The 9,565-nt window shown below is 33.1% G+C and overlaps 1 long non-coding RNA gene across 1 annotated transcript; it reads left to right on the forward strand.

Annotated features, from left to right (window-relative positions):
* Window positions 1–7,805: 7,805 nt before the first annotated feature.
* LOC128133951 (uncharacterized) lies at window positions 7,806–8,764 on the forward strand. Its single transcript, XR_008232271.1, has 3 exons — window positions 7,806–8,079; window positions 8,401–8,458; window positions 8,599–8,764. It is a non-coding gene; the product is annotated as an uncharacterized LOC128133951 (long non-coding RNA).
* The last annotated feature ends 801 nt before the right edge of the window (window positions 8,765–9,565 follow it).

The following is a 9,565-nucleotide window of genomic DNA, read 5'->3' on the forward strand; positions in this document are numbered from 1 at the left end:
TATTTTAGTAAAAAATAATGATATTTCATCAAGAAATTATCATTATTGAATCTAAAAAAACGAAAAATAAATTCAATAAGAATAAACCAAAAAAAAATGTGAAATAAAATTTTAACAACATATAATCAAAATTTCAGCAATAAAAAAAAAAAAAAAAAAAAAAAAAAAAAAGAGGTTGGAAGAGGCAGTACAAGTGTTGCACCAAACAGAGCACGTGCAGAGGTTTTTGACTTAGAAGACTTCTAAAAAACAAACAGCTGCGAGATGAAAAGTGTTGCGCGTGTGCTGCGCCGCGCAGCAATAAGAGGTTTGAAGAGATTTTTTTCAAGAAAACAAACAACACATTAGTGTTCCACATTCATGTTTAAATGTTATTAATTTACATGTTTAAATGTTATTAATTACATGTCGATTTGATTTTCATTTCAATAATGTTGTTATTTATTTATATCGTAAGAAGCTAAAATTTTGGTGTAAGTATTTTAGATTGTTATTTTGTGTTAAAGGGCATTTTGGTCCTAGTGATAATATTTGAATTGTAGAATGTTATTAAATGTCTTTTTGAGTATTTGTTATATGTTTGAAATCTCAGCTCTACCGCGGCGCGGTAGCTAGGATACCATGTTCGGGACAAATATATGAATATATATATATATATATATATATATATATATATATATATATATATATATATATATATATATATATATATATAACTCCAAATGCGTTTTTAATGTAGTTTCGTCTTTCGTTAGAAAAAATCGTTTGCATATTCGGAATCACCATGTTTAGGACATCGGACTAGTATATTCGGAAAATTTGAGCGAAGTTGCTTTTCGTTAAGTTTTAGCACACATATCGAGGAAGCGCCAAGTGTCACCATTAGAATGGTGACACTTGTCACCATTTTAGAAGGGCCCATTTCACATTTTTGCCTACATAGGAGGAGAGATGAGTCATATTTTGTGCATCTCCCCCTCTTTCTTTCTCTCTCTCTTTCTAGATCTCTCTTAGTCTCTCCACTGGAACCACCATCAGCCACCCTCCATCGTGTTGTCGTCATGAGCTGCCACCGAAACACCACCGGAGCACCCTCCAGTAACCCCTTGCTCCCACCACCCTCTCTTCTCTTCCAGAAACTCTAGCGAAGCCAAAAACAGCTATGGCAACTGATGTCGTCGTCGACTTCCACAGTCAACCACCACCAACAGCCACCAAAACCGACCAAGAGGACCTCCTTGAGCCCCTTGACCAACAAATTCAGGTCCCACCTCCATCTGCCGCCAGAAAAATACTTTTCCGACAATCTTTTTTGTTCAATGGTGAAATTTTTGGAAATTTTCCAACGAGCCTCCGGTCAGTTTTCCGGCGAATCCGAATAGTTTCCGACTCACTTTTGTCATATCTACAACCCTCCAGTGTCATTTTGTTGAAAAAGTGTGTCGTTCATGAAATCCAGAGTCACAGTTCGAATCAAGGTTTCTGAATCTGGTTTCCGAAACAAACGCACCAGCAGTCCAACACACGCTACGAAACTACTTACGAATTGGAAACGTCGTCATCAACAATCTTAAATAATAGAACCTTAAGTACTTATGAATCTCCGGTGAATGAATCGTTTACTACTCCATACATACATCTACCCTATCATCGAAGATATATGTCTAAATCGTTTTGATTCTTAATCGTTTCTTGTCCAATGATGTCATTCAAGTATACCTAGCATTCAACTCAATCGTAGTTTCCACCATCAACACAATGTCATCGGCAAAAAAATACACAATGGCGCCTTTCTTTAAATCTCAAAAGAAATCTCATTCGACTAGAGTTTGGATGCATGTTAAAAATTGATAGTACATCTGTATTCAATCCTTTTGTAGTCACACCATCACACACACACATACACACACACACACACATATATATATATATATATATATATATATATATATATATATATATATATATATATATATGGTAAGTTGTATTTAACAAACTAAATGTCATGCTAGTTTCAAAATTTGAAAGTTTAACTAGTTGAGATATAAAAAATGGTAAGCTTTTTAATGGGTAACACATTTTAGGATCAATATTAGGTCTTCTATAACCACATCTAGACCTACAAATTAGCGGTCTCATAATGGTCTTATATTTTTTGGTTTGGTATTGCAATGATCTAGACTTTGGACTTTTTTTCGACCGGTCTTAGACTGTGTCAAATGGTTTTTTCGTTTTGGTCTCGTTCTAGACCAGTATGGTCTCACAATCTTGTTGTTCACTTTTTCGGTTCGGATTTGGGGTTTTCAATTTTTTTGTTTTTTATTTTGTTTTTGTTTCGATTTCATTTTTTTTTGGTTTCGATTCATATAAAAAATTGGTTAGATATGTTGTATGTAGAAGTTATTTGATTTTTGTTACACAATAAAGCAATAGAAAACTATAAAACGACACAAGAAATTTATGTGGTTCGGTCGATGTTGTGACACCCCCAATTTCACTGCCAGAAAAGACCGATTTGTTTACGCTTATTTAAAAATCAGAGTATTCTTTTTGAAAAATAATATTGCGGAATTTGTCTCAGAAAACATGGTAACGATATTATCAAAGTATTTCCGAAGAAATGTAATTTATTTATTTTAAAACATTGGAATATCATCGTCAATACAGAAACATAAGTATAAAGAAATATCATAAGTCTTACAGCAATTAAACTAGTGGCCTAATATTCCTTGAATCTCTCAGCAGAATGTATCTTCCATACCACTACTTGTGATACAATAAACTGAGTGAGTCAAGTTGGGAAACCTCATGAGTAATAGGGATTTCAATCCCACAATGTTATAACACACACACACACACACACACATATATATATATATATATATATATATATATATATATATATATATATAAACTAGGGATGAACATCGGAACCGGGTACCCGTTTTTGGAACCGGAACCGCCTCGGAACTGCCGGTTTATGGAACCGCCTTAAGCGGTTCCGGTTCTGGTTTTCATTTTTTCGGAACCGCTACCTGTTGGGTACCTGCCGAAACCGGTTTATATATATATATATATATATATATATATATATATATATTCATATAAATGTGTGTTACTTAGACCGGTTTAGAATATATTGGTCCGATTTTGTCGTCTTTGGTCCGAATTGATTTGATTTGGATTGAACTAAATTGTGGTTTTGTCGAAAAAGTTAACAAAATTAATGCGACCAGGTTACCCGCTCCCGAAACCGGAACCACCGGTTTCGGGACTGGTTCCAAACATTTAAGAACTGCCTAGAGCGGTTTCGGTTTCGGTTCTAACTTTTTAGGAACCGCCGGTTCCGGTTCCGGTTCCGATTCTCACTAAATGAGGCAGGTACCCGCCTATGCTCATCCCTAATATGAACTCGCAAGATACAATTTCACCTCATATAAGCAGTTTACCCCACCTCGTCGATCCTCACAACAACACGATCCATACTCTTGTATCTAAAATGAACGGCCTTACCTAATCCATACTCCCGGATCAGGTATGAACGACTACGTCTAATCCATGCTCTCGGATCAATGACAAATGACTATGCGCACTCCATACTCTCGGACTAGGGACGAATGACTATGTCTAATCCATGCTCTCAGATCAATGAAAATTTTTAAAGTTCTACCCTCCGTGTATATCTCACCCGTACTCATAAGGAGATACCACCCGATATTCATCTGAATTAATTAAGGTTTATTCTATAAGTCCTAAATCATCATATATTATCAAATATGCTCTTAACACGTATTTCAGACAATATCAAATATCTCACACATAAACATTTATTTAATACTTGTATTAAAATCATGTTCATGAAAGGGACTATGCACTCACTTGTTAAAGTGACGACTTGAAATTCGGACAGCACTTTGCTTCTAGCAATTATCTTTTCCTTTGACATAACCTAGTATCGTTATTACTAAGTCTTAGTCTAATATTTATTACAAATAATTATTAATCCAGATTCATCATTAACTCAAAGTATACTTCAAGATCTATCAAGTAAGGATCGGCCAGACAGGACGGTTGGGAGGCAGGACCATTTCGGCATATAGCTTAATCTAACAATCAAGTCAACGTGGCCATTCTAGACACCTCTCTCGTATGTAAATCGACTAGTATAATGACTTTGAATCACTGATAAATCTTGTTTATAAGTTCATAATAACAATAATGAACATAAATATAAGTTATATTTAAAGTACGATAAACATAACTCAACTTACAGGTGGTTTAGCGTGGAATCGGACTCTGCGCGGGCATAACTTCTAAGCCGAAAGCTCTACTTCCCGGGGCTTTCCAGCGCTCCGGGGATTTGCTTCTAACACCTAGGAGGTTCTAGGGAAAGGAATAGGGGCTTTGGGGGTGTTTAGGAGAGAATTGGTTGAAGAGAGTGTGAGGTTTTGAGTGAAAAAATAAGCTCTATTTATAGGCTGAAGAAAGCACGTACGCGGAGCGTACCTAATGTGTACAGTAGGCATACTGAAGATGTTGGTTGTACGCATGCTACATGCCGCGATCAGGTGGCAAGTCGTGGGGAAGAAGGTATGGCCTACATCTTGTCACGTGTCACTCCGAGGTTAATCTGAAAATTAATTATCTTCTAAAATCTGTAACTTCCGCATACGAGCTCCGTTTTTTACGTTCTTTATATCTACGTGTAGGTATTGACGTGATCTACAACTTTGGTTTAGACTCTATTGGCTAATTTAACTTTATTTTTAAATTTATATTTTAACATGCCTAGACAGTTAAAGTTCGTTAAAAATTCATAACTTTGTCATCCGATGTCCATTTTTTACTGTCTTTATATCGTTGAGCTCCTATGAACGATATCTTCAATTCTCGTTTGGGTTGTGTCATCTAATATTTAATCGATCTAAAATTCGATTTTTGAGTTGTATACTATGAATCTTAGAAAAATCATAATTTCCTCTAACAAAGTCAGATTTGGACGTTTTCTATATGCATGCTCTTGGTTTAACATCTACTACGAATCTCGTTTAGATATATAAGGCTAAAAAGTATTTCATCAAAAATTACTTTTTACGATACGCGGAGTTATGTCGGTTTAATCGCGAAACTTCGACGGGTCATAACTTTTTCGTTATAAGTCGGATTTCAGCGTTTTTTATGTGTACGAGATCCTTGTGACATATACTAAAACTTTGTTTAAAATTATTTATTCTAAATAATCTTTCATCAAAAGGTTATTTTTAACGTTTATTATCTCTAAATTAACTAACCCGAAACTGCGAGTGTTACAGATGTGACCTACATTCACATGCAGAAACCGAAGAACTCTTCTATTACTTGATTGTATCAAAATTATTTATTTAGAACCCCTAGCCATGAATATGTATAACCCCAAAACCCTAGCAACCACACAAAGAATCTCGTCGATATATGGTGTTGAGTTACTTTACTTCCTTTAGGGTCTAAGTTATTCATATGAGACACCAAATTCTAAGTCACACATTAACAATTGATAAATGATTAAGTGAGGATGAAGTTGAGTGATTTCATAACTGGTCGAGTTAAATTGGAGTTGGGTGCTTCATTAATGGGAGTGTGAACATTTTGACCATTTTACCCCTAAATATACTATAAAGAGGTGATGGTTGGTTAGTTATCATACTTAAAAGAAAAGAACTTTCTTAATTCAAAATAATGATTGTAGTCCCAAATGATATTGTTGCATCTTCTTTCCAATCGTGTGTGCGCCTTAAGTGGGATGTTTGACAAACTTTTGAGTTGTTGAAATAACTTATGGGTTGCAGCATTGCAAAAGTTACGGTGATTTGTTTATGAGTAAAGGGAATTCTAAGCTTGCTCGTCACATCACTCTCTCTTGTGTGGGGCATGCGACTATATTCAACAACAATTAAATTAACGCATATTTAAGAGTCGTATGTATTTTGTACTTGTTTATCTTTATCATTTTATTTCTTGTTTATCTTTTCTTTTTCTTTTTCTTTATTGAAACAAATGAGTTAATAAAATATGAAACTACTCTTAAACTTAAATATTTATAACACTATATAACTTGTAAAACATAAACATATCAATAATATAAAAAACTTGGAAATTGATTCATAACATTATATAAATTATAAAACTTAAACATGTCATTAATATATAAAACTTATAAATTTTATAACTTGTAAAATATAAACAAAACCTCAAAATGTCATATCTTAAGGTAATTTCAAAATTTTGTAGGCTGTCTTTGTAATATTGGAATTTTTTTGTCGAGAGTGGCATTGGACTGTGTACTTTTGAAATTTTCATGTTGTTCTTAAGTGCCTGTAATGAAATCATCTTCAACGTCAATGTTAGTATCTGCAGTCATTGTCGTCGACATTCTATCTATTTTGCCTTTTAAAATCTCAGCTTTTAGATGGTGTACGCCTTCTTCTAGATCCACGTTGTTTTCTTTACTCTATCGAATCATAGTAATCATTTAGCATCATCGACATTTTGCACTAATCATGAGTCAACATACATATTCGAGCATTTATATCATGTCATTAAGAGAAAAACAACATTTTAAGCTACACAACTCATTTGGACAATTAGTACATCCTTAGTAGTTGAGACTAGGACTTTATATTGACCCAAATATTCTCTTTCTTACCACTATTTTAAAATATATAGTTGTGTAAATTTTTGGGTAGTTATATTATAAGCATAGTCGATTTCTTTATAAATTGAAAGTTTGTCTAAATACGTTTGAACTCTCATACTTTTTTACTAACTCTCTGTAAACCACAAGGAGCCAATAGTCATCAAAGTAGCCTCAAGATAGAAGTCAACTTAATGATTTATAAGTTGAATTTCAATGTTAGTATTCATTATCATATATTAAAAATGAGTGTTTGTTATCTTCAAATTTTGCTATATTTTTATTTATATCATGGTTATGCTGACAAAAAAATCAATCCATTTAAACTATTGATTACACCTTTAAAAATTATATAAGGATTTTGACACTATAACAAGCATAAAAATCAATGGAACGTTTTCAAAAGGGCGGATACAAGTTAGGCATGTCAATCGTGCCGTGTTCGGGTTGGCAGGTCACAGGTTGACGAGTCAAAATACACAAACTCGAACACGACCCATTTAACTATACATGTCAGGGTTGACGGGTTTAGAACATAAACGTATATATTACCCGTTCAAACTAAAATATTAATACAAACATAGATAAATTCAAGGGATAATGTAGTAACCACGTTAATACAACATTAATCATACATTCCTATGAATAACACTTAATACATTTAAAAATATATAAATTTTTTAAATAAAATTTTAAGCGGGTTGATGTGTCAACCCATATGTTTTTTGACAAACGTATATATGACCTATCTAATAAACATGTTGGCGGGTTATCAGGTTGGTAGGTTGATGAGTTGAAAAACTCAACCAAAACCCGTTTATTTCGTGTCGTGTCGTGGTCATATCGAGAATTATCAGACCTAATACAAATAAAAGACTGGGGGCATGTGCCCTAACATCTTGAATTATATATATATATATATATATATATATATATATATATATATATATATATATATATATATATATATATATATATATATATATGAAAGCCTTTTTTTATCTCGTGCCTTGTAAATCAATTTAACCCACTTAATTTAACGCCACGTAACCCACCTTCTAAACGACGCTATAATTTTCAACATCAACTCATACCAATTTATCTTCCGTTTTGTCGTATCCTCCTGCGTGAGAGTTGGTTTAAGAATTGCAGATGGCGTCTTGTGAACGACGCCATGCATATCAAAGTCGATTCATAACGCCTCATCATCCAGTATGTCGTTTCCGTTTTATAAATTTCCATGCGAGAATTCTCTGTTTCTATTCCACATGTTTTCTCTTTCTACGATTGTCATCTTCCGCCGTCGATCACAGCCCCCCAAAAAAATTCTCAAACTGATTTGGTGGGGAGAGCATTCGCTTCTTCATCTTTATTTTTTGGGGATCGGTTAATGTTGGCCTTATTCAACGGTAATAAAACCAATTGAGATTTCTTTTTTAGGGTTCCTCAACAAAACCAATTCAGTTTTCTGTTTTAGGATTCCTTAAAATTAGAAAACGACGCCGTGGTTTTCTAATTTGTCTCGCTCCTGTTCTCTGGCCTCGCTCTCAAACTCTAATAGTTGATTTTTCAATTTTTTGGTTGTTATGGTTTTTTGATATTGTAGATATGATTATTTCATCGTATCTTTTTTTCAATAATTTAAAGTTTTTTAATTTGTTGAAGTGGCTATCTGTGTCTATGTATTTTTAATCCTTTACTTTTTTTAATTTACTTTTATTTTTTTGAAGATTTGACAGACCGTTTCTGATGGGCATGTTGATTATCGGCTTTGTATCCACCATCCAGGTGAATTTCTTTTTTCTTTTCCTTTTTCAAAGAAGTTACCTATTCGAAACACCTAATTAAATAAAGATATTAGGTTGGTGTAGTTTTGTATTTGTCAAGAATTACTAATCATATTTGGTTGATACTCACCAATTTTTTAGATTAATGAATGGCTGGAGTACGCCCCTATCTTCTCTTCTGCTCCACAATATGAACAGACATGGTTGATTCATCCTCATCTGTTTGTTCCTATTTTTGATGTTTTCCAAACATGTTTGTTTAATATGCCGTGTTATTTTTGAATAACTGTTTCTGTTGTGAAATCAATATTAATGGTTTTCGTAATTGATGATATGATTTGGCATAAATTAACATTACATTTCAGGATTATATACATTTTTCTTGTTAGAATATCACCCTATCAATATGCATTTGTTTATTTTAAATAGGATTGAAGATAGTGATGAATGCAATGATAGAAATGAGACTGGAGGATTACTTGGAGGTTCATCTTTGTGACCTGAGATGTGTTTCATTTTAGAGGTTGTCTGCTTAATTTGTTTAAATTTTACAGAATAAATAATGATTGATGAGTTGTTATTTTACAAAGATGTTTGTTGCTGGTTCTTTTTGGATTTTTATGTAGCAAAGATGGCAGCCTAGTGGGTTGATAAAGGAATAAGGATTTGTTTTTTATTCCATAATAAGTTTTATATGGATAAAGTCTTGTCGGGATAAATAATGTTCACAAAATATTTGATAAAGTCAGGTAAAAAGTTAGAACTTACCAAAAAAAGCCTCTTTCATGTAATTTTATCTTTTAAGTCGTTCTTTCCTTATTAAGTCTATACCATATTAGTCTGCTTATTAGGACATTAACTTGAAAAATATACTCAATTCATTGGCATCGTCATTGTTACCAAACACAACAAAGAACGCTGTACTTTTTTATCATATGTCAATAATACAACCTACTTTCATTTTTTTTACTTGTTACAACATTGCACTTCTAAAATTCTACCAATAATATCATCTATGTACATCTTCTATGTCATTTCTTCAACTATATCCATAGGTCGTGCTTAGCACGGCTCGAAAACCTTTCTAGTGTATATATATATATATATA

This window comes from Lactuca sativa, chromosome 4, assembly GCF_002870075.4.
Source record: "Lactuca sativa cultivar Salinas chromosome 4, Lsat_Salinas_v11, whole genome shotgun sequence".
Taxonomy (NCBI): domain Eukaryota; kingdom Viridiplantae; phylum Streptophyta; class Magnoliopsida; order Asterales; family Asteraceae; genus Lactuca; species Lactuca sativa.